This window comes from Diabrotica virgifera, chromosome 5 (genome assembly GCF_917563875.1).
Source record: "Diabrotica virgifera virgifera chromosome 5, PGI_DIABVI_V3a".
Classification (NCBI taxonomy): Eukaryota; Metazoa; Arthropoda; class Insecta; order Coleoptera; family Chrysomelidae; genus Diabrotica; species Diabrotica virgifera.
Genome location: NC_065447.1, coordinates 200412949 through 200437622, shown reverse-complemented (window position 1 = coordinate 200437622; position 24674 = coordinate 200412949). Strand labels below are relative to the sequence as shown.

Sequence of the window (24674 nt, the reverse complement as noted above, 5' to 3'; positions counted from 1 at the left end):
TCATCCGTCTGGGCGTAATGACGTAATCGATGATTTTTTTAAATGAGAATAGGGATGGTATGGTAGCTCATTTGAAAGGTTCTTCAATTCTCTATTCAGTAATGAAAATATTTACATAATGATTTATACAGGGTGTCCAAATTTTTTTTATTAAATTAAATTATTTGACAAAAAAGAAGTAGAAGGACATCCTGTATAAATAATTATATAAATGTTTATATTACTGAATAGAAAATTGAAGAGCCTTTCAAATGAGCTAGCACACGGCCCCTATTCTCGTTTAAAAAAAATCATCGATTACGTCATCACGCCGAGATTGATGACGTGACTGATATACCATAAATGCCTCAATATCATAACTTAAAAATAAAAATCGACCTGTTTCGGGCTTTTTCGTAAAAGTCGCCGGTTTACGAAATAACGAATTTATTCCTTTCATTTGCACCATACTGTCATTTCGCATGTCGGTGGAAAATAGTGTCGCGCACGCTTGATTAGAAATTAAAAAACAATGGAGTTTTGAATATTCTATGTCAAAAAACTCTTCAAAATTTCATCAACCGATGTTTAGAGAATATCTGCCTACCTTGGGAACATTTAAATTTTCAGTGTTTCACATAGTTTTAGAGGGTTAAAAATGACCGATTTCGCAATTTTTCAATTTTTAATCGCTTATATTGTCAAAAACTATCAACTTTAGAGAAATGTCACTAAAGACCTTTTCTGTTTGAAATGATCCAAAAAATCTAAAAAAACTTTGTTCCATGCAAAAAAAAAAATTCAGGAAAAAACAAAAAAAAAACTTTTAAAAAATTTTTGACCCATTTTTGGTCCTGGCAACATGCAAATTTGTTAAAAGGGGTCCTTTTTGAGTAAGATTCTGCAAAAAATCCGAATCAGAATATTTTTCCTAGCGGATGCGCAGTGGCTTTCTGGACTAATGATAACCAGCAGTTTGTAGACACTACGAAGAAGTTAGTTTTAGCATGATTGGAAGTTTAAGAGGATATTGTTAGCGATAAAAAGAGAGAGATTGTAGATCGAAATTTGTACTTGAAATATTATTCGTTTTTTTGTCGTTGTTAAGATAGGATTAACGATTTTTGTTTAGTCGTTTCTGTTTTATCCTATTGTTGGCTTGTTTGTAATGAATTTATATGATGAGTTAAATCTAGTTCTCGTTGTCCTTCGTGGAATTTTTAACTGTGTTCCATTGCCAGCGCGCGTCGTTGTTAGTGGTAGGTTGTTGGTGGGAGAGCGGGCACACTGTTATCCTTACAATGTTTTAATGTGCATTTCATTTATTTTTATTTATTTGGTTTTTTTTGTGAGATTTACGTGAGAATTATTGATGCAAAGCTTTGCAGATTAACTCCAGTATAGATTTTGTATAATTTAGATATATTTTGCATAAAGTCCAGCTTTATTAAGTGTGTCTACCAGTGTTTGATATTTTTCAGTATCAAAAGCCTTTCAAGAGTCTATGAATCCTATAAAGACTTCCTCATATTGCGTTGGTCACAACATTTTGGGCTATCAACTTCATACACTATATTGCTTCTTTGGTACCCACTGCGTTTATAGAACCAAATTGGGTTGTGCCCTTTGACTTTCATTAATTGTCATGTTTACAATTATTATGGTCATCGCTCTTTTTTGGTAAAGCTATAGCCGTAGTTTTAAGCCATTCGGATGGTATTTCGCCTCTATCGTATATTTTGTTAAAAAAACGACATAGGTATTCCCTATTCACTAGTTTTAGCATATCATTATGAACGTTATCTTTCCCAGATACCACCGTACAACCCGATGGTACCGTCCGGTGGTACCGTGCTAAAGTATTATCTGGATCTGCATCCGACTGAACTGGTTTTAGCCACATTTAAAAATTTCGTTGGTGCGATATAAATGTGAGTTACTAATTAAACGACCTTATGGAATTATCTGATTACCGCACGATTAGATACGCGGACAATTCATGCAGTAATTCTGTCAGAAAATATTAAAGATCTCCAAATTCTGCTTGATCGTATTCGTAAAGTAGAAAAGAAAATAGGCATTAAAACAAACTCAAACAGAACCAAGTTTTTAGTATTTAATTGCAACCCGCGTCCAAAAGCAGCGCTTCAATTAAGTGGAGTCCAGTTTGACAAAGTTCACATTTGGAAACTATCATAAGGGACCAACTAGATCCAGACATATACATAAATAAAAAGCAGAATAGCAACGACTCAAATTACTTTTTCTATTCTCATACTATAATATGGATGCCTCAGAAGTCAAACGGTGTACGTCAATTCTCCCTAAAAATGACTTATAATATATCAATTATAATGTCACTACTACTCTGGGCTAATTAGCAAAATTCATGGAAAAGTTATTTACCAGCAATTTTATTGCTGGAATCGAATTATAAGATCCTATATATTAATAATATAGGTATGCAAAGTCCACAGATAGTGTGCTACTTTTTTTATAAACAAAATGGCGCCGACAAATCGTATTTTTTTTTCAATTATTGCTCTATAACTCCGAAGATTTTAAATTTACAACCAAAATAGCTTAATAAAAATTCACCGCAATTAAATTCTGCATAGAGATATGTTTTTCACGATTTGCTCCGACGAAAATTTTCCTCGGAAAATGCGGGTTTTCCTAACAAAAACTCTAATTTTCAAATAAAGTTTTAGGTAAGTAATTATTAATCAATAATTAAATAATTTAGTGACATCAAAGCTTTCTTGGTATAGATTGTAATTCCAGAAGCTGATGAAAATTAAACGAATATTTTAGCAACAATTCAATTGTTAATTAACAATTTACGATCGCAATAATAAACAAAATAATCATGATACATTGATCAAACTTATAAAGATTATAAAGATGTGATGCTTATTTAATATTTTATCGACAAAATATAAATTTTTCTTTTTTTTGCATAATCTTTAAATTTTGAAAAAAAAATAGTTATAATACGCTGGTCTAATTAGTAAAGTACAAAGAAAGGTTATTTACCAGCAATTTTATTGCTGGAATCGAATTATAAGATCCTATATATTATTAGTATAGGTATGCAAAGTCCGCATATAGTGTGCTACTTCTTTTATAAACAAAATGGCGCCGACAAATCTTATTTTTTTCAATTACTGCTCTATAACTCCGAAGATTTTAACTTTACACCAAAAACACTCAAATAAAAATTCACCCCAATTTAATTCTGCATAGAGACATGTTTTTCCCGATTTGCTCCGTCGAAAATTTTTCTCGGAAAATGTGGGTTTTCCCAACAAAATCTCGAATTTTCAAATAAATTTTTTGGGCCAGTAATTATTTATCAATAATTATATAGCTTGGTGAAATAAAAGCTTTCTTGTTATAGATTATAAATTCAGAAGCCGGTGAAAATGAAACGAATATTTTAGCAACAATTCAATTGTTAATTAACAATTTACAGTCGCAATAACAACCAAAATAATCATGAGACATTGATCAAACTTAGAAAGATTATAAAGGTGTGATGCCTATTTAATATTTTGTCGACAAAATATAAATTTTTCATTTTTTTGCATAACCTTTAAATGTTTAAAAAAATTGTTATAAACAAATTAACATTTCTCAGAAATTGTTCATTATATTCTAATTTAAAAAAAATACTTAAAATGCGTATTTCATAGGTCTTGACAATGAATGCTTTATAAAAATTTTCCAACCATTTGCAAAAAGTTATGAAACAGCAAAGTAAATACACGAAATCTCCGTTGTTTATAATTAGTTTTAATTGTTTCGAAGCTTAAAAGTGAGTCTATGGTACAACCTAATTACTCACAAAGAATGTCAAAAATTACTGCAATGGTTACATTTTAATCAAAGATTAAAAACACTTTTTTGTTATTTTTAGCGCAAACGTAGGCCTGATACAGAGTCGGAGCTAAAATGTTCAGTCGAAGCGACTGACACGCAGCATGCATTATTTATTAAAAGTGTACATCACGCGGCCGGTCGTCGCTCCGAGTGAAAATGTTAGCTACAGTACTGTGTTACTCTCCTTTCGCGCGTGTAAATTACAAAAAAATATATATATATATAATCTTTAATTAAAATATAACTATGTATTAAACTGATAATCGATATTTTTTTGTAAATAATTAGCTTGGACCTTAAACTCACTTCTACGCTTTGAAAGAAATAAAAAAAATTATAAACACAGTAGTAATCGTAGGATTACTTTGTTGTTTCATAACTTTTTTACAAATGGTTGCAAAAAAGTTTTAAAGCATTCATTTTAAATATATTTAAAATGCCCATTTTAGCTATTTTTTTAAATTATAATATAATAAAAACTTTCTGAGATACGTTAATTTGTTTATAACTATTTTTTTAAACATTTAAAGATTATGCAAAAAAATAAAAAATATCATATTTTCTCGACAAAATATTAAATAGGCATCTTATCTTTATAAGATTTCAAAGCTTGATCAGTTTATCGTAATTATTTTGGTTATTATTGCGACCGTAAATTATTAATTTACAATTGAATTGTTGCTAAAATATTCATTTAATTTTCATCAGCTTCTGGAGCTATAATCTAAACCAAAAAGGCTTTTAAGTCACCAAATTATTTAATTATTGGTAGATAATTACTTATCTAAAACTTTATTTGAAAATTAAAGATTTTGTTGGGAAAACCCGCATTTTCCGAGGAAAATTTTCGTCCAAGCAGATCGGAAAAAACGCGTCTCCATGTAGAATTTAATCACGGTGAATTTTTATTTGAGTGTTTTTGTTGTAAAGTTAAAATCTTCGGAGTTATAGAGCAATAATTGAAAAAAACACGATTTTCGTGCGCCATTTTGTTTATAAAAAAAGTAGCACACTATCTGAGGACTTTGCATACCTATATTATTAATATATAGGATCTTATAATTCGATTCCAGAAATAAAATTGCTGGTAAATAACTTTTCCCAAAAATGGCCTATTCTCCGATAATCAGCCCAGACTATACCTGTATCATAATGAACTTCATTATGATACAGATTTTCATTAAGATGCAGATTTTTAACCAATAGAATCGCGATATGGCATTCGCGGTAAAGGTGGCACACGCACAGTGACCAATGGCGAGTCAAATACATACGCTTTGACTTTTCTCAATATGTAAACAAACTGTCAAACTGACAAACTTCTTAATTTGTTTGCGTTACAAAATTAATAAATTTGAATATATTTTTGTTGTAAATGATCATAGAAAAAATTGTGTATACAACTTGCATTTAATTATCATTATGAAGCTCGTACTCTATACGAAACTCGCCGTTAGGCGGCTCGTTTCGTATCCCTCATATTCGCTTCATAATGATTATCATTAAATGCTCGTTGCATAATATACTATTATGAAAATGACTGTCATTATTTTGAAATTATTATCTCAGTTTAGAACTAAGCCAAAGAATGGTTAAGTGCTACTTACTTTTTTTTATCGTGTCCGGACATGTCATTCATAAAATTTCAGCCCAGCATCGGACTACGTCGGTTCCGTGTTCGTTGGCGAGCCACAAATCTTCGAGGGATAAGGACAGTTTCTGCATATAAAAAATGTTCCATATTCTGCCTTTCTCCACAGTTACAGTTCACATCATCTTTGTCTATTTTCCCCCATTTTTCCATGTTCGATTTCACTGGAGCGACCCCCTTTCTTATCCTATTCATAGTTTTCCCAGTATTTAAGTCTAGAGACTGGACGGTCCATTGAACCTGAGGAAGAGGAAAATACTCAGGCGGTTCATCCTGCACTGTTCCAAGGAAACTTTTCCTTGGATTTTAGTCGCTTTCGTGGTGTTCGAGCTTTGTATAGGGCATGCCGCTCTGTTTAATTTTCTCTATGTGTTCAGCAACGCCTCTGCGTGTTGAGGGTTCTGCAAAACCCGCTGTTTTATATAGGTTTGAAAGTGGCGTTGGTTTCATGCAACCCGTTACTATCCTGCATGTCCTCATTTAGCGCAGTATTAACTTGTTTAGCGTGGGCAGATCTGCCCCAAACTGGGCACGCATATTCAGCAGTTAAAAAACACAGTGCCTGTGCCGTTGTTCTTAAGACGCCAGGACATGCACCCCATTTACTTCCCGTTAGCTTTCTTAGTATGCTGTTCCTAGTTGTTACTTTCCCTCTCGTTTTTATGCAATGTTGTCTGTAGGTGAGGGACCTGTCCAGAGTTACTCCAAGATATATAGGTTGGTCTGTGTGCTCTAGTATATTACCATTCCACACAATTTGAAGTTTTCGCTTGGCTTCCTTGGCGCGAAGGTGGAAGGCGCAGACTTGTGTTTTAGAGGGATTGGGTCTCAGGGAATTCTGCAGATAGTACTCTATCATTGTTTTTAAGGTAGTTTCGAGTTTCTCCTCCACTCCTTCAAAGCTATTTCCTTGAGCACATACTGCGAGATCGTCAGCAGAGAGGAAATGCTTGGTTTCAGTCGGCGTAGGTTGGTCGTTTGTGTATATATTGAAAAGCATTGGTGCTAAAACACTTCCCTGTGGGAGGCCGTTCTTTTGGACTCTCCACCTACTTACTTTGATATCCAGCACAACGAAAAAACGTCTGTTTTGCAGTAAGGAATATACGACCTTACCCAGATGGTGGTCATTAAGAGTGTCGTATAATTTGCGGAGAAATCTTTTGTGCCTTACTGTGTCATAGGCTGCTGTCAAATCTACGAAAGCAGCCCCTGTTATTAGTTTTTCTTCAAAGCCCTCTTCAATGTGTTCTGTTAGTGCGAGGACTTTACTGGTACAAGATTTTCCGGGTATGAATCCTCCTTGTTGTGGGATGAGGTGCTTGTCGACATTTTTTTCTATTCTGGCTGGTTAAGTGCTACATATGTATGGTCTATACTTTTGTATGGTGCAGAATTGTTGACACTAAACGTATCTATATATATAAATCCCGTTCACAGCGTAATACGCCTTTGGGTTCCCGTTCGCCAAGCCTGTCTATTCTGCCAGTCTTCTTCAGATAGATTTCTTGCTGACATTGCTTTTGAGATTCCTTGGATCCATGTTGTTGGTGGTCGTCCTCGTTTTCTTTTCTCTGGTGGTACCCATTCTAATATCTTTTTGGGTAGTCTTTCTTCCCCCATACGTCTAACATGTCCGTACCATATTAGTTGTTGTTTTTCGATGTCTTCTATAATTGATCTTTGTACTTTCATTTGTCTCCTGATGTCCTCATTTTTCACATGTTCTAATCTAGACTTTCCCGCTGCTCTCCTCCAAAAATCCATTTCAACTGCCAATAGGTTACCTTTAAGTTTTTGTGATAACTGCCACACTTCTGAGCCATAGACGATTACTGGTTTTAATATGGTATTATATATTCGTTTTTTCGTTTCCGGTCTTATATTTTTTTGCCATAATACTGAATTCAACGCACCTATAACTTGTTTTCCTTTGGTTATTCTGTCTTTTATGGCTTCATCACTTCGTCCTGTCTTTGTCAGTTTTACCCCCAAATATGTACATTGGTCACATTTCTTAATAGTTTCATCTTCTAAGTCGAGGTCATCTGGATTATTTTCTCCTCCTACGCAAAGATATTGTGTTTTTTGGACATTTACTTCGAGGCCCCATTTTTTGTACTCTTCCATTAGTTTTCTAGCCATATACTCCAGGTCTTCTTTGTCTTGGGCAATAACTACCTGGTCATCTGCATAGTGTAGATACTAAACGTATCTACCTTGAACATAACTATCGCACTGGCAATGTGGATTCGTAGAAGTATGCTGAAAAACTTCTTCTTCTTTAGCCTGTTTGCATCCACTCCTGGACAAAGGCCTCCCTATGAGTTCTCCATTCTTCTCTGTTTTGTGCTATTTGATACCAGTTTCTCCCCGTTGTTGCTTTGATGTCGTCTAGCCATTGTTTTTGCGCTCTTCCTCTACTAAGACTATGCTCGCGTGGTTTCCCATGTACAGTGGTTTTCGTCCACCTGTCGATGTTTTGTCGCGCCACGTATCCTACCCAGTTCCATTTCATTTGCGCAATTCTTCCAATTAAATCTTCCACATTTGTCCTGCTTCGCACTTCCTCATTTGGTATATATTTCCTCAGATATAGGTACCTACTCCTAACATAGCTGGTTGAACCTCCCTCTGTGCCGTTCTCAATCTATTGGCTGATACCTCCCTCAGTGAATCTCCAAGACACCTTGGGAAGCAAGAAAACTCATGAAGTATTAAGGAGGGTCAACAAAGATAGGGAATTGCTAACTGCAACTGAAGAGACTGCTAAACACTGGAGAATATCGTATCCGGGACATAGAGGATAGAGAGGGCAAAATAGAAGGCCGTAGAAATGTAGGATAAAATAAGTCCTTGGTTAAAAAACGTTCGTGAACGGACTGATATATCAACTGCAGAACAATTATTATTCCATGTTGTAGAAGATCTACATGCCTTCGCAATGATGATCTCCAACATTGAATAATTCTGATATGTCACAGAAAGAAGAAGAATGGAATTAACTGATGAATTGTTTGATACATATCCTGAAAAAATGAAAAATTTTTCTTTTCATCATATAATTTTAAAAAATTAATTTTTAAATAGTAATCTACATATATGATTATCCAAGAGATAGACGTACGCTCCACAATGAACTATTTGGGTGCGTCTGCTGGAAGGTTAAAATATGCGGTCACTTTTGCTAACCGTATTTTTTAATATGCATGTTGAATATTGTTTTGACAGTGATGAAATAGCAACTACACAATTTAAACCAAAACTGGGCATATTTTAGTTAGCTGAATTAATTAAAAACGTTGATATTCTAAATTATAAATCTGGTAATTATTCAGCAATGAGATCACTGGAAATGTATTTGGCTGTTTTATAAATTAAACGAAACTGCGTAAAAAAGTAAAACTTTCCGTCTGCAATTTATCCTTGAATTAGCCTCTTATTTTCTTAACGAAATTAAATTGGCTCGCAGTCTTATTTTAATTAATTTTTTATTTAAGAAAATATTAAATTCCGAATATAAAAACGCATAATTTCTTTAGAAATTTGGCAAGGAATGGAAATATACAAAATGATATTTAAAATTTTTATTTTTTTCGGCGTTTTTTACGTCTAGAATAATTAATATGAATGCATTTTAAACGCTTTGAAGCATCAGATATACCCTTTTCATGGTATCATGGCAATGTTTATTGTACAGTTATTAGGTAGGCATCATTACTTGTCAGAGAATTTTTTCTTTGTTTTTGTTTACTGTACAAATAAATATAATACAGGGTGTCCCGAAAAGATTCGTCATAAATTATACCACACATTCTGGGGTCAAAAATAGTTCGATTGAGGTCCGATTGGTCCTTAGTACAAATTATGTGCTCATAAAAAAGTTATAGCCCCTTGAAGTTACAAACTGAAAATCGATTTTTTTCAATACATCGAAAACTATTAGAAATTTTTATTGAAAATGGACATGTGGCATTCTTATGCCAGAAACATCTTAAAACAAAATTATAGCGAAATTTGTCCACCCCATAAAAATTTTATAGGGGTTTTTCCCCTAAAACCTCCCCAAACTTTTGTGTTCGTTCCAATTAATTTATTATTGTGGTACCATTAGTTAAACACAATGTTTTTAAAACTTTTTTACCTCTTAATATTTTTTAGATATGCCAGTTTTTATAGAGATGTGGTTTCTTTTTTAATATATTTACATAAAAATTTTATGGGCGTTTTGTTGGTTTAAACCCCCCAAATGTTTGTGTACGTTCCAATTAAACTAATATTGTGGTACCATTAGTTAAACACAGTGTTTTTAAAACATTTTTTGCTCTTAGTATTTTTTTGATAAGTCACCTTTTATCGAGATGTGGCTTCTTTTTCAAAATATACCTAATAATGTAAATTATAAATAAATTTTCAGATTATTAACAGGTCTCTATTATAATCGTACTTAACCAATAAAAATATGTGGTGGATTCGAAAAATATTCAAAATATCTCGATAAGCACTGGCTTATCGAAAAAGTATTAAGAGGCAAAAAAGTTTTAAAAATATTGTGTTTAACTAATGGTGCCACGATAATAATTTAATTGGAACGTACACAAAAATTTGGTGGGTTTAAGGGAACAAAACCCCCATCAAATTTTTATGGGGTGCACAAATGTCACTTTATTTTTTTTAAGATGTTGCTGCCATAAGAATGCCACAGAATAAGAATGCCATAAGAATCTCTAAGAGTTTTCGATATATGAAATAAAATCGGTTTTTATTTTGTAAATTTAAATGGCTGTAACTTTTTTTGTGTGCACTATTGTTTATAAGTAAGTGAAGTTTAATCAACCTATTTTTGTTCCCAGAATCCGTGATATAATTTATGACCAATCTTTTCGAGACATCCTGTATAATTCTTTATTATAATTAATGGTATCGATCGGTTTTCATTACTTGCCAAAATATATTAATTGACAATAATATTATTATAGTGTATAATTAATAAAATAGATAATTTAATGTTCTGAGGCTAAAAATGACAAATGGATGACAATGCACTGAATAGTGTTTGATACGATAAAAATATTGTAGGTACAGAATGAGAGTGTTAGATTGTTTATAATTATATGCAAATTAATAATATTGGATAACTAATAAATAAATACCCAACAACCCATCAAATCTTTACTGACGCTTCCAAATGTGATGAAGAAAATGCTACAGTTCCATTGCAAAAAGTTGTTGTGTATATACCGAAGAACTTACGGCAATTCATTATGCCATGAAAAGATGTGATTTTATCGATAAATGCAAATTTTGTTATAGTCTCCGATTCAATAAGCGCATTACTTGGAATGAAAGAGCTACATACAACTCACACTATACTTATCAAGATCAAAGAAGACTTATCTACAGCTTCAACAAAAAGATATTTCCTTCTTAAGTGTTAATGAGGAAGTGGACTCCCTGGCAAAAAATAACTATACCCGACCAAAATGTTGCTATCATAGATCAAATACCTTGGATTTGTCACTTAAAATTACACTGCCACTGCCACTGCCACTAAACTTGAAGAATGCCTAACTTAACTAGAAACCACACTCATGACTGCAAAATAGATGAATTTCTTAATTTACCGCATCCCAACATTAATTTTGACTACAAAATTTATGTTCAGTAGACAAAAAAGTAGTAGACAACATCATAATAAAGCCCAAATATTAGTGAACTTTTTTAAGTAGAAAATCTATATGAAAAGTATTATTATATTACTCCAAAAATCGTATTTTCCAATTGTTTTAACATTTTTACATGAAGCCGCAGATATTATTTTTAAGCCAATGTGCGAATTATTTTTCTGCGTCACCTCCTCTCTATATATATAACTCCTCGATGGTCTCAGAATACCGGTCCCCAGACTGCGGCCTCCAGATTCTCTTGTTAACCGGCTTCTACATTCCCTCGGAGACATCAGAACATCTCCGAAGAGAAATTGAAGATTCCTCACGTGCTACACTTGCAAATTCATGCAAATTGGTGGCTTTCATCTCCGTAAAAAACGACTGCGCCATGTTACACCGCGAGAATTTGAAGGACCGTCCATGGCACACTCTAAATTTTCTCTGCGAACGCCTGCGAATTAGGTTTCCGGAGGCTGGCTGCGGAGGGTGGTGGATGATGTGTTGAAAACTGAATTTAATGTTACTTGGAAAATATGGTGGTAAATGTATGTTTTCTTTTTATTTAGTTGTTGGCTGTAGTTCGTGATTTTAAAACGGAGATATATTGCCACTGCTGTAAGAGTTTTTATAAAATTTATACGCAAGGCAATGAAAATACTTTACTTGTTGGCTATTACTCTATTTTATGTGTATTGATCTCCAGCTGTAAAAAGGCCAAGTAGAATATAACGTAATAAAAAAGAAAAGACTGCTTTATACTGCTCAAGATAATGAGACAACATGCTCTTATATTTGTTACTAAAAGTGACATATAAATCGTTTAATCTCTATTGTAAAAGAATACTATAACAAACAAAAAGGTTCTTTTGCGTTAAGGGGTCCATATTAAAACTTATTTTGAAAGAGGTTTTTCGGAAATTATTTGCACATGGCTTCACCGTTTGAGTTGTTGGGTGCCAAAGTTATGTACTACTGTATTTTTACTTTCATAATTTCTCTTATTCTGTTGTTCATCACTCTTTAGAGTCTAGATTTACCTGCCGAGCATCTTCAGCAATCCATTTTCGTTGCCTTAAGTTTCTAGATTTATTTTATTTGCCATACTTCATTGCTGTAAGTGATTATGCTTTTGGTATTTATTGTACTATGCTGGTTATTACATATTTAACATTAACTGATGTCAAAGGATACTATTCAGGCGTGAAATCTCCTTTCTTGCTTGGTTTTTTGTCGCATGCTATCATCTATATTTCCATCTTTTGTGATGATCATAACTAGCTATTTATATGTGTTGCAATGTTTAATAATATTTACTATTTTTACTGGGAATCAGTAAAAGTTTACTTTGACGTCTCGAGTTTTACTTCGGAAATTCGGTATATTGATAACGATTTCCGAAGTGGAAATCAAAACGTCAAAATGAACTTATTTTAAAGTAAAATTATGGCTTATTTCCATCGTAACTAGTAAATTGTATTAATATGCCGCAAGATAATAGCTTCAAAACAATGTTTGATGACTTTTCCATTTTCCAATCAAAGATAAAATGACTTTTCATGGATACAAAATATACTCTTATTTTCCGATATTGATTTCAAGCCCCCCCCCCCAAACGGCGTTATCTAACTGCCCCACGAACTACCTGGGCCCATTAATTCCAAGTACCTGCTGCCCCATAGCCGAGAAAGTTGGGTATCAAGTCTTAATGACCGGAAATTCCAAATTTGATTATAGTTGAAAATAAGAATATAAATATTTGCAGTTATTCACTTCAGTTGCAAGTATTACGGTATAATGTCCGGTTTTGTCCGTTAGTGTTTAACTTTTAAATTGCGAATCCAACGACTATGTTTAGTCAAAGGGGAGAGCTTCTATTAATTATTAATGAATATAAATATTCAAAGGCCGATGTCTCCAAAGATGGAAAAGTTAGATGGCAATGCATCAAAAAAGGGTGTCAACAAAAGGTGAATACAAAGAAAGGTGACGAAAATTACGGTATTCTTGAAAAAGCATCGGTGGAGCATATTCATGCTCCAGATATCCACGTTGACCGGCAAATTTTTAGTAATTCTACAAAGAGGAGAGCTGTAGAAAATATATGTGAAAGACCTTTAAAGATTGTCCACAAGGAATTGAGGAAGGAAAATTTCAGCAATTTACCGCTGACGACGAAAGACATTTCTTGCGTTCGAAGAAATATCTATGCTGCAAGACGAAAATCCACACCATCATTGCTCAAGTCACGGGAAGAAGTTCTACAAGTATTAGTGATCTTAAATTTAGAAACAAATAATGGTGAAAACTTTTTATTATCTACGAAAAATAATTCCGCAATTTTTAGTTGTTTCACCAATCTTTACTTTTTGTGTAATGTAGATTCTTTGTATGCAGATGGAACTTTTCAATACTGTTCTAAATATTTTTTTCAGATGTTTACTATACATGACAAAAATGGTTTTTATGTTCCTCTAGTATTTTGTTTGTTACCAAATAAATCACAGCATACGTACAAAAGTATTTTGATACATTAATAACAATATGTACAGATTTGAATTTAAATTTCAAACCGAAGCGAATAATATTTGATTTTGAAATAGCACTTGAAAATGCAGCCAAGTTAGTTTGGCCTGAAATTATTATTTTTGTTGCAAATTTCATTTAACACAAAATTGGTACCGAAAAATTAAAAATTTTGGTTTTTCCTCGGAATATAAAAATCAAACTGTTATTGGAAAATATTTAAAATTGTTTTTCGGCATTCCTTATTTAGATCCAAATGATGTTGGTGACTTTTTTTCTGATGAACTTTTTAATATCATGCCAGAAGATGACAGAGTTTTGCAATTTTGTGGTTACCTAGTTGATAATTATTTAACGGAATATTCAACATTCCACCTTACATGTGGGCTTCAAATTCATCATCTGTTATATTTACTACAAACGCATGTGAATCGTTTCACTCAAAATTTAACGAATTTTTTTTAAATCACATCCTGACATATTTAAATTTACAGACATTTTGTTAAATTTTCAAGCCGAAGTATATGTGAAAATTAGAACTGCACATAGATTCGAAAAAAAACTTGATAAAACGGCAAAAAGAAAAGTTGATTTTATTTAAAATGGGCTAAATAAATATTACGTTAATCAAAACATTACTAAATTAAACTTCATTAAGTCAGTTTGCAATTATTATGCAGCTAACTTTTAAAATCTAAAATATAGTTTTCACTCTTACTTATTTTAATCACTAATCAGATATTATAATTAAGCATTGATATTGTTTAGCTGTATTTTTTGTTATTTTATATAAGTTAATGTAGATTTATTAATAAACTTTACTCGATTATCTTGTTACAGTTTCCTTATTTAATCATTTAACATTTTCGCTCATGCTTTGGGAATTGGGTTCCCTTTTGAATACAATAAAGTAAAATAAAAACTATACAGGGTGTCCAGAAACTCTACCGACAAACGAAGACAGGAGATTCCCCAGATAATTTTAAGATAATTTAACCCAATTCACCTAGTCCGAAAATGCTTCCTAAGGGAGCTAGAGCTCTTTGAAGATGGCGCCATGTAATTAGTTTTTCTTAAATACCCCCAGAACGCTTCTATTTATAAAAACGAAAATTTGTATACTTATTTACTTTCCAGAAATGAATCGATTCCATCCATTGCGAATTTCTAGTACGGGTCATAGGCGTCCGTTTTGGGTAGGGCAACGGTTATTTTATCGCATAAATTTTTTGTCTTCAACTTTTAAGCATTTTTGATACTGGATTATTAAATTGTGAGGTATTTTAATGCCAAAAGGTACTCTTACTTTAAGTCGGTAGGACACACCGTTTTCTAGAAAAATCAATTTGAAAGTTTTTAGTTTTGAGAATTTGAAAAAAAAAATTAAAAAAAATTAAAAAAACAACGATGTATTTTACGAACTTAAAGCAAGAGTAACTTTTAGTACCCGAATATCTCATGATTATCTATAATCTGAATAATCTAGTGTCAAAAATACTTAAAAATTAAAGACAATAAAGTTATGCTATAAAATAACTGTTGACCTACCCAAAACGGACGCCTATGACCGGTACTAGAAACTCGCCATTAATGAAATCGATTAATCTCTGGAATATAAATACATGTACCAGTTTTCATCTTTCGAAATAGTTTTTTTTTAATCTTTTTTTTGAAATTCAAAGAACGAAACATTTTCAAATCGATTTTTCTAGAAAACGGTGTATCCTATCGACTTAAAGTAAGAGTACCTTTTAGTAATAGAGTACCTCACAATTTAATAATTCAGAGCCAAAAATGCGTAAAAACTAAAGACAAAAAAGTTAGGCGATAAAATATCCGTTGCCCTACCCAAAACGGACGCCTATGACGGGTACTAGAAATTCACAATGGATGTAGTCGATTCATTTCTGGAAACTAAATATGCATACCAATTTTCGTTTTTCTAAATAGAAGCGTTCTGGAGGTATTTAAGAAAAACTAATTACATGACGCCATTTTCAAAGAGGTGTAGCTCCCTTAGGAAGCATTTTCAGACTAGGTGAATTGGGTTAAATTGCCTTAAAATTATCTGAGGAATCTCCTGTCTTTGTTTGTCGTTATAGTTTCTGGACACCCTGTATATGTATGTTCTCAAAAATATGATCGACGTACCTAGGTAGCGTGGGGCAGTGCGTAGTCGCTTTTAATCCTACTATAAAACGGAACCCATTAAAATCTAGGTAGCGTTCGTAGTCGCCCCCTCCCCGAATAATATGATTATTTTTCTTATTATTGAATTAATTCCGAGGCATATACTCCATATCATCATAATCATATCACTAATTAATCATATGCAAATGGCAAAATGTTTGTGCTATTTTTGTTAATTAATTTTACCATATTATGTTAGCCTGTAAGGCCTTTGTTCATTTGAAATCGATTTGGCAGAATATTTCCAATCTTTACCTTTGTGTAGAAATTGGTGTATGGCTCTTTCGTCGTATTTATTAAATTCATGCTTACTTTTGTTTCTCTAACGTTTCATAGTTTATATTTTGGAACGCTGTCATAAGTCTTTCGTCGATATACAGAGAACAACACCCATTTTTTTCTGTCAATATAGTCTTTATAATATAAGAAGATAAGGAAATAAGAAGCATCAGAGGAATAGGTACTCAAAAATCACAAATGTCTATAAATAAAAATGTAGAAGGAACGAACAGAGAGCCGACCCACTGTTGCACACTGTTTGTCTTTATAAATACGCCTCCATGATCCCAACTAGGTTTTTAAAGGAAAACCTTCAGTACAGCAGTGCAACGATCAAACTAACTATGTAGGATAATTTAAGTGTAAGATAAGCCTTACTACGTAAACTGAGAGCTGGGTGTACCAGAACCAAACTATGGTCCCGTCAGATGGTAGTAGGCAGCATTTTTAAAGCATAACATCCAAAGTGCCGAGGTCTTTATAATGTATGCCTCTTTAGGATTGTGGGACATAATATAACATAAAGCTATTTACGATAGGTTTTATTAAGCTTTATAAAGATATGTAAATTAACATTGTTACTCTTGTTCACATAATTCACATGGAGTCCCTAACCTAAGTGTGTTGTCAATGTCTGGTTGTCATGTCACAGCTGTCACTTGTGGTTCCGTTTACCAAGTGCAACGTTGCCAAGTATATGCTTACATGAGAACCATACATAACACGTCCCCTTTAATAAAAACAAAATAAACTAAAAATACTTCACATAATATATCATAGGTACATAGATAACAATACTTAATTCACAAATATATCAATAGGTGAATCTATCAGGAGGGCAAATGACTCTACCACTTCTGGATGTTTTCAAACCAGGTGAAGTACTGTATGATGTAGAAGGTACATTAATGTCATTGATGGGTGATGTTCTATTAGATGTTGAAGGTACATCAATATCTTTGATAGTCTTATTTGTTTGACAGTCTCTTGTATCATCGGGTACATCTGGACAAAGAACTGTTCTCGTATTTCCCATACTTGTCCTTCCAGTAGTCACAATATCATTTTCATGACTAGCTTTCACATATGCTTGCTCACAATTTGCATAAGCATGTTGCTGTGCTTCTGACCGTACAGGTCTAAGATAGTGTCTATTACGTCTATAATCAGTATCATTTACTTTAACCACATAATCCCTTGATCCTTTCTTTGCCACAACCACTCCAGAGTTCCATTTCCTTTTCTTTTCTTGAAGTAAAATTTGTTGTCCAGATTTTAATTCTGGTAACCTATTTGTTCCTTTGTCATAATAGTGTTTTTGTTTTCTTTGATTTTCTCGCAATTGTGTAAAATAGCTTTTATTAGAATGTCTGGGCTTTAGAAATTCTATACTGACTGGTAAGTTGGTTCTGAAATTTCTTCCAGTTAGCAACACACAAGGAGCAGGTAAATTTTGTTTTGGAGTTGTATTATAATCTAATACAGCTAGAAATGGATCTTTCTTAGTTTGTACAGATTTTAAAAACAAGTTTTTTATTGTTTGTATTTTTCTTTCCACCATGCCATTGCTACGAGGATATTGTGGACTTGATGTTGTTACTTCAATATTATACATACGGACAAAATTTAAAAATTCATGAGAACTGAATGGAGGACCATTATCAGAAAATATTTCACAAGGCAGTCCATTAATAGCAAACATATTTTTTAATTGTGTTACAACACTGCTAGCCGTTTTGTTCATTAGTTTGTTAACAATTGCAAACTTCGAAAAATAATCAACCACAACTAAAAAGTTTTGTGAGGCTACTGTCATAAAATCAATACCAATTTTTTGCCAAGGTATTTCAGGTACATCAGACAGTTCAGAACAATGTTTTCTATATCCTTTCTATATTTCCAATTCTATATAAATTGCTTCTTGAGCCTTCTTCTTACATGATACTACACCCTGATGAGACTGATGTATAACATCAAGAAATTCACCCTTCGATTCTTCAGGAATAATTAACCTTTTTTTATGAAACAATACATTCTTTAATAAATATATATCATGTCTATCAGACCAGAATTTTTTCACCTCAGAAGGTACAGAGCTTTTATGCTCAGGCCACCCATTTAAAACATAATATTTAACTTTTGTTTGACAAAATTTAGATTTCCCTAAATTTAAAGTTAAGCCACTCTGTTTAATTTTTTCTAAAACACATTTCAAATTATTATCATGTTCACTTTTAGAACATAGAATACGTTATTGTTCCTGATACACTATCTAAAAGTTCAGACATATATTTTTGAAAAATTTCAGGTGCACAGGTAACATATGGTAATCTCAGATATCTATAACGACCAAAAAGTGTAGTAAAAGTACATAAAAGAGAACTTTCATAATTCAAAGGCAACTGAAGAAAAGCAGATGATGCATCTAATAATGTGAAATTATTAGCCCCTGAAAGCTTAGCAAATAAAGTATCTTGAGTAGGAATTGGAAACCTTTCTCTTTTAACATATTTATTTAGATACACAGGATCCATACATATTCTAATATCAGATCTCTTATTTTTCGGAACAACTACAATAGGATTTTGCTATTCTGTGGGTTCACTAACTGGTACGATAAGGTTTTTACGTACCATATCATCAAGTTTATCTTTAACTTTGCTCCTGATAGCCAGTGGAATTTTTCGTGTCCCACTTATGAATGGCACTGCATCACTAGATAAGGTTATATTAAAATACCTGTTGACCTTTCCTACACCTGAAAAAATGCTCTTATAACTATTTATAATATGATTTGTTTCATTGTCTATCATACTAACACTAGGCTGATCACAAACAATTTTAAAGTCTCTTGCTGCCTTTAGGCCTAATAGAGATTTTTGTTTATCATTATCTAAAATATAGAACAGACAATCTTTAAATATGCTCTTAAAAGAGCAAGGCATATAAATTTTACCAACAACATTAATAACATGTCCAGTATAGCTAGACAATGAACTATTAGTATTTTCAAGCATATTATAATCAATATTTAAATTTTTAAAATCACTACTGTTCAATATATTGACTTCACTTCCAGTATCAACTTTTAAAATACTCTCTTTACCATTGATAATAATTTTTTGGAACCATTCTGAAGAGTTCGGATTAATTTCATTAACGGTCCATACCAGCACCTGTTCATCAGTTAAATCAGTGTCAGAATTACTACGACTACTATCGTTATCATTGATTTCATGGACTTTGTTATTATTATCAGAAAAAAATTTACGGTAGTGCCCTTTTTTGTTACACAAAGAACAATATCTGAAAAATGCAGGACACTTACCCCTAATATGCTGAAGTTCACATTTATAACACTGAATATAATGGTTACCTGTATTTTTGTCAGTAACTTTGTGGCTTGTAGACTGCTCGTTCTCATACTTTGAACCGGTGTAATTTCCTCACCAAAATAATCTTATACCTGAGTTTGGAAGGGTATGTCATAATCCGACAGGTATTTTCCTCACCAAAACTGAAATGGTTATTTCAGGTAGATTTTACTAAAAGGCATTCAAGGAAATTATTTATCTACTATAAAATTACAGTAGGTACCTATAATAATTAATTAATTAATTTTATAATATTTTATTTTTAGTCATAATTGGAATTTTGACAAAAATGGCATGTTTAATAGAAAGTAATCACGGTATTTGAAAATTATATTTTTTATAAGGTGAAAGTTTTAGAAAGTGAAGAAATGTTCTGGAGGCAATAAAATAACTTTTAGTGCGAAATTGAATACTATTGGGGCAAATTTTACAATAACTAGAAATAGCATACAACATAATCATGAACCAGATCTGCAGAAGATAGATTGAAAAATTGTTTCTAACTCTTGTTAACGTAAAGCTGAAGAGAATATACTGAAAAACCGCCAAAAATTATTCGCCAAGAGCTTGCAGCTAATTTGCCTGAAACGATTACTACGATTGATGTCTGTTACATAAGAAAAAATATATATAATTATCGACGAAAATGATGCCTGGTCGACTTTCTTCCAATATTTATGAGGTTCAAGAATTTGTGAAGAGCTGTGCTCAAAAAACAACCAAGGAGGAAAATTTTCTTTTTATAAACTGTGTCAAAAGTAAGATAACTGTATTTAGTTGTGAATGTGAAACAAATATAAGATTTTTAGCAACACTGAATTTTATACAGAGAGGGGCAAAATTATGGAATATATTCATTTTCTCTAAAATGGAAGATTTTGGACAAAAAACCCCGAACCACGTCGATTTTTATTTTTAAATCACAATTTTTTGGCATATGTACATTTCATATTAGTGACGTCATCAATCAATCAATAATTACATTAATGTTTATATTACTAAATAGGGAATATAACACCCTTTCAAATAAGCTACCACACGACCCCTATTCCCATTTAAAAAAATCATTGATTACGTGATCACGCACAGTTAGATAACGTTAGTACTATGAAAATATAGGCCAAAAAATTGTAATTTAAAAATAAAAATCTACCTGTTTCGGGGTTTTTCTCCAAAATCGTCCGTTTTAGAGAAAATTAATTTATTCCATAATTTTACCCCTCTCGTATATTATATGTATGGCACAATTACCGTACCACATATTATTTGCAATTATTCACTATGCATGGGCCAATTAATGGGCATTATATTTCTTTATTATACTGTTTACTGTCAAACAAAAAAAAAACAGAAACTTAAAACAATCTTTTCTATTTGTTAAAATCAGAAATTTTTAAAGTTCTCTAAATTGAGTTTAATCCTAGTAAAGTTTTTGTAGATTTTGAAAAGGCTATATTTATACATAATGCAATCATTCAAATGTGTCCAAACACTGAAATACATGATTGAAGATTTCACTTATAACTCCGTCTACCGAACAGACGGAGTAATCACGTGAATAAATCACAATATTTCTTCAAAATACCTTAACGCACGGCCTTGTACACAATACCAATAACAAGGTAATCGGTATTGGTGTTATAGTTATTGTGTACAAGGCCGTGCGTTAAGATGTTTTGAAGAAATATTGTGATTTATTCACGTGATTACTCCGTCTGTTCGGTAGACGAAGAAAATGATTTTTTTTATTACTGCAGTCTGCAAGTAAGCTGAGAAAAATGTAGAAAATTTACGTACGACTGGTCTATTATTTGACAAATAATGACATTATTTCGAAGTTAATTAAGTACGATATAACGCCCTAGCGCCTATGAAATTTAAATAACCAGTTAAATACTGTCAAGTTGACAAATAAGTAAAACTATGGTTACCACAATTACGTTACGACTATTTCTGGTAAATGTACTTATTCGAAAACTAATTAATTCAAAATGTATTCAAATTTTTTGCTTATAAAGAATAATTTAGTTGGACATTAAACGTTGAAGGCATCACGGGTATTATAATAATAAAATAATAATACCCTTGGTACCTTAATAAATGTAATAAGTTATCAGTCTAATCAAATGACTATAATGGATTTTGTAAAGTGTGTTTCTTATTATAGTAAATAATAAATAATAAGTTATACGTTTTGCACATTATCTATATTATAAACTATTATTAAAACGTAAGGAAATGAATGTCTTTTATTCGGATTTCGGATGCTTTCATAATAATCATTCTTAAATTATATCTATATTTTTTATTTTATTACCTGAGTGAGTTGGTGAGGAAAATACCTACCGGATTAATACGAACCCTTAAACTTGGTGAGGAAAATACCTGTCGGATTATATGGTTCTACTGGTTGGTGAGGAATTTACCTCCGCCCCTTTGAACCATACCTTGACTGTCCTGTAGATCCAGGTCTGCTTTCTTCATTTCTTTTCTTCACAACACTAACACTTTCACTTTCTTTGGATATTTCACGTTGAGTAACAGCACTATTTTCCATAGCCCTACAGATGTCTATAGCTTGTGCTAGTTTTAAATCAGCATATTGTAATAATTTTTCTTGAATTCGTAGAGCATGTGTACCCAAAACAATCCTGTGCAAAATTAAAGTATCCTTTTCTTTAAACTCACATGTTGATGCTAATTGTTTCAAGGCAGTTACAAACTACTGATCGATACTTTCATTTTGTAATTGATCTCTTTTAAAGAATTTAAAATGTTCATAAATTAAATTCTTCAGAGAGCTGCAGTATATATCAAACTTACACAAAACAACGTTGTACTTCTGATCATCTCCATCATTTTCATACTCGAAGGTATTGAATATCTTTAGCCCTTCATCTCCCAGCTGATTTAGGAGAATAGCTATTTTTATGTGGTCTGGTTTTTCACTTTTGCCGGAGGATGTTAAAAATAACTGGAACTTTTGCTTTCAAAATTTCCACTCGTGTGAAATATTATTTCCTTGGAAACTAAACGGTTCTAAGCCTTTACTAGTATCTGTCATCTTGATTCGAGCACAGTATAGCTCCTTTACTTACGTATATTTTTTATAGGTTTTTTCACATGCACCGGCTTTTAACACAACTTATCGTCACTTTTACGCTGCCACCATGTAATGTATGCCTCTTTAGGATTGTGGGACATAATATATAACATAAAGCTATTTACGATAGGTTTTATTAAGCTTTATAAAGATATGTAAATTAACATTGTTACTCTTGTTCATATAATTCACATGGAGTCCCTAACCTAAGTGTGTTGTCAATGTCTGGTTGTCATGTCACAGCTGTCACTTGTGGTTCCGTTTACCAAGTGCAACGTTGCCAAGTATATGCGTACATGAGAACCATACATAACAGTCTTGTACAAAAGTTAATGGAATACCACTTTTACAAAACCTGGTTTTTCTATATCTAAGATCACTTAGATCTTCCTTATTGAATACTGTCGGTACTATAATATATAATTACCCAAGCCAAAATGGTTTACGTATTTTTTGCTGATAAAATTCATTTATTGACCCAGTTCACGGACTAAAATATTAACGTACTATAATATATTCGTCAAGTTTCCATTAGGCTTAAATATTCTAAATGATGTATATATTTATTGTGCACGAGTAGATACAAGCGATTTATAATATGAAGCTGGTCTATAATCCATCAATAATAAAAATATTAAATATTAAATACAACCATTTATTATTTAGTCCTATCTATATACAAATAAATTAAAAGTATATTCTATTTTGATAGTTAATGCAGACATTTGACGTCGATATTTTTTTTAGCATGGAATGGATGGGATATAATTTACAGAATTTACGATGTTTTATATTCGAGTTTCTAGTTAATTAGAAATTTATTTTTTTACCCATTTCATCACTTTCGCTTATAGTGATCCTAAGCTGAAATTAATAAAGGTGGAACGTAGTAATGCTATTGAAACACTAGGTACCTATAATTAGAGACCGGACATTTATATGCACCAAAATGAGATATTTAAACTTAAGAGTCACACTAAATTTTATCTTTTTTACCCCTGTAACTTATTAAAATAAACATTATAGAAGTTTTCAGGGACTTTCGGCCCTCGGCAATAACTTAAACTTCCATTCTGCATTTAAATTTTTCAAAAGTATATATTGGTTTTCTCAGGATTAGAAAAAAATGATTACATTTAAAACATATTGAACACTTAGACACGAGACATTTTCTTAGACACGAGACATTTTGCGCATAATATGCGCTTAATTATACAGGGTGTCCCGAAAAGAATGGTCATAAATTATACCACACATTCTGGGGTCAAAAATAGTTCGATTGAACCTAACTTACCTTAGTACAAATGTGCTCACAAAAAAAATTACAGCCCTTTGAAGTTGCAAAATGAAAATCGATTTTTTTCAATATATCGAAAACTATTAGAGATTTTTTATTGAAAATGGACATGTATAATTCTTATGTCAGGAACATCTTAAAACAAAATTATAGTGAAATTTGTCCACCCCATAAAAAATTTATGGGGATTTTGTTCCCTTAAACCCCCCAAACTTTTGTGTACGTTCCAATTAATTCATTATTGTGGTACCATTAGTTAAACACAACGTTTTTAAAACTTTTTGCCTCTTAGTATTTTTTCGATAAGCCAGTTTTTATTGAGATGCGGCTTCTTTTTCAATATATTTACGTAAAAATTTTATGGGGGTTTTGTTCCTTTAAACCCCCCTAATGTTTGTGTACGTTCCAATTAAACTATTATTGTGGTACCATTAGTTAAACACAGTGTTTTTAAAACTTTTGTCTCTTAGTCTTTTGTTCATAAGTCACCTTTTTTCCAAATTTAGCTTCTTTTTCAAAATATACCTAAAAATGTAAATTATAAATAAATTTTCAGATTATTAACAGGTCTCTATAACCGTACTTAACCATATACAAATATGTGGTGGATTCGACAAATATTCAAAATATCTCGATAAACACTGGCTTATCGAAAAAGTACTAAGAGGCAAAATGTTTTAAAAATAATGTGTTTAACTAATAGTGCCACAATAATAATTTAATTGGA

At 32.1% G+C, this 24674-nt stretch overlaps 1 protein-coding gene across 1 annotated transcript in view; it reads left to right on the top strand.

Moving 5' to 3' along the window:
• The window catches only part of LOC114326216 (protein O-mannosyl-transferase TMTC2), a 588400-nt gene that overhangs the window by 493553 nt on the left and 70173 nt on the right, over positions 1-24674 (top strand). The window lies entirely within an intron of this gene.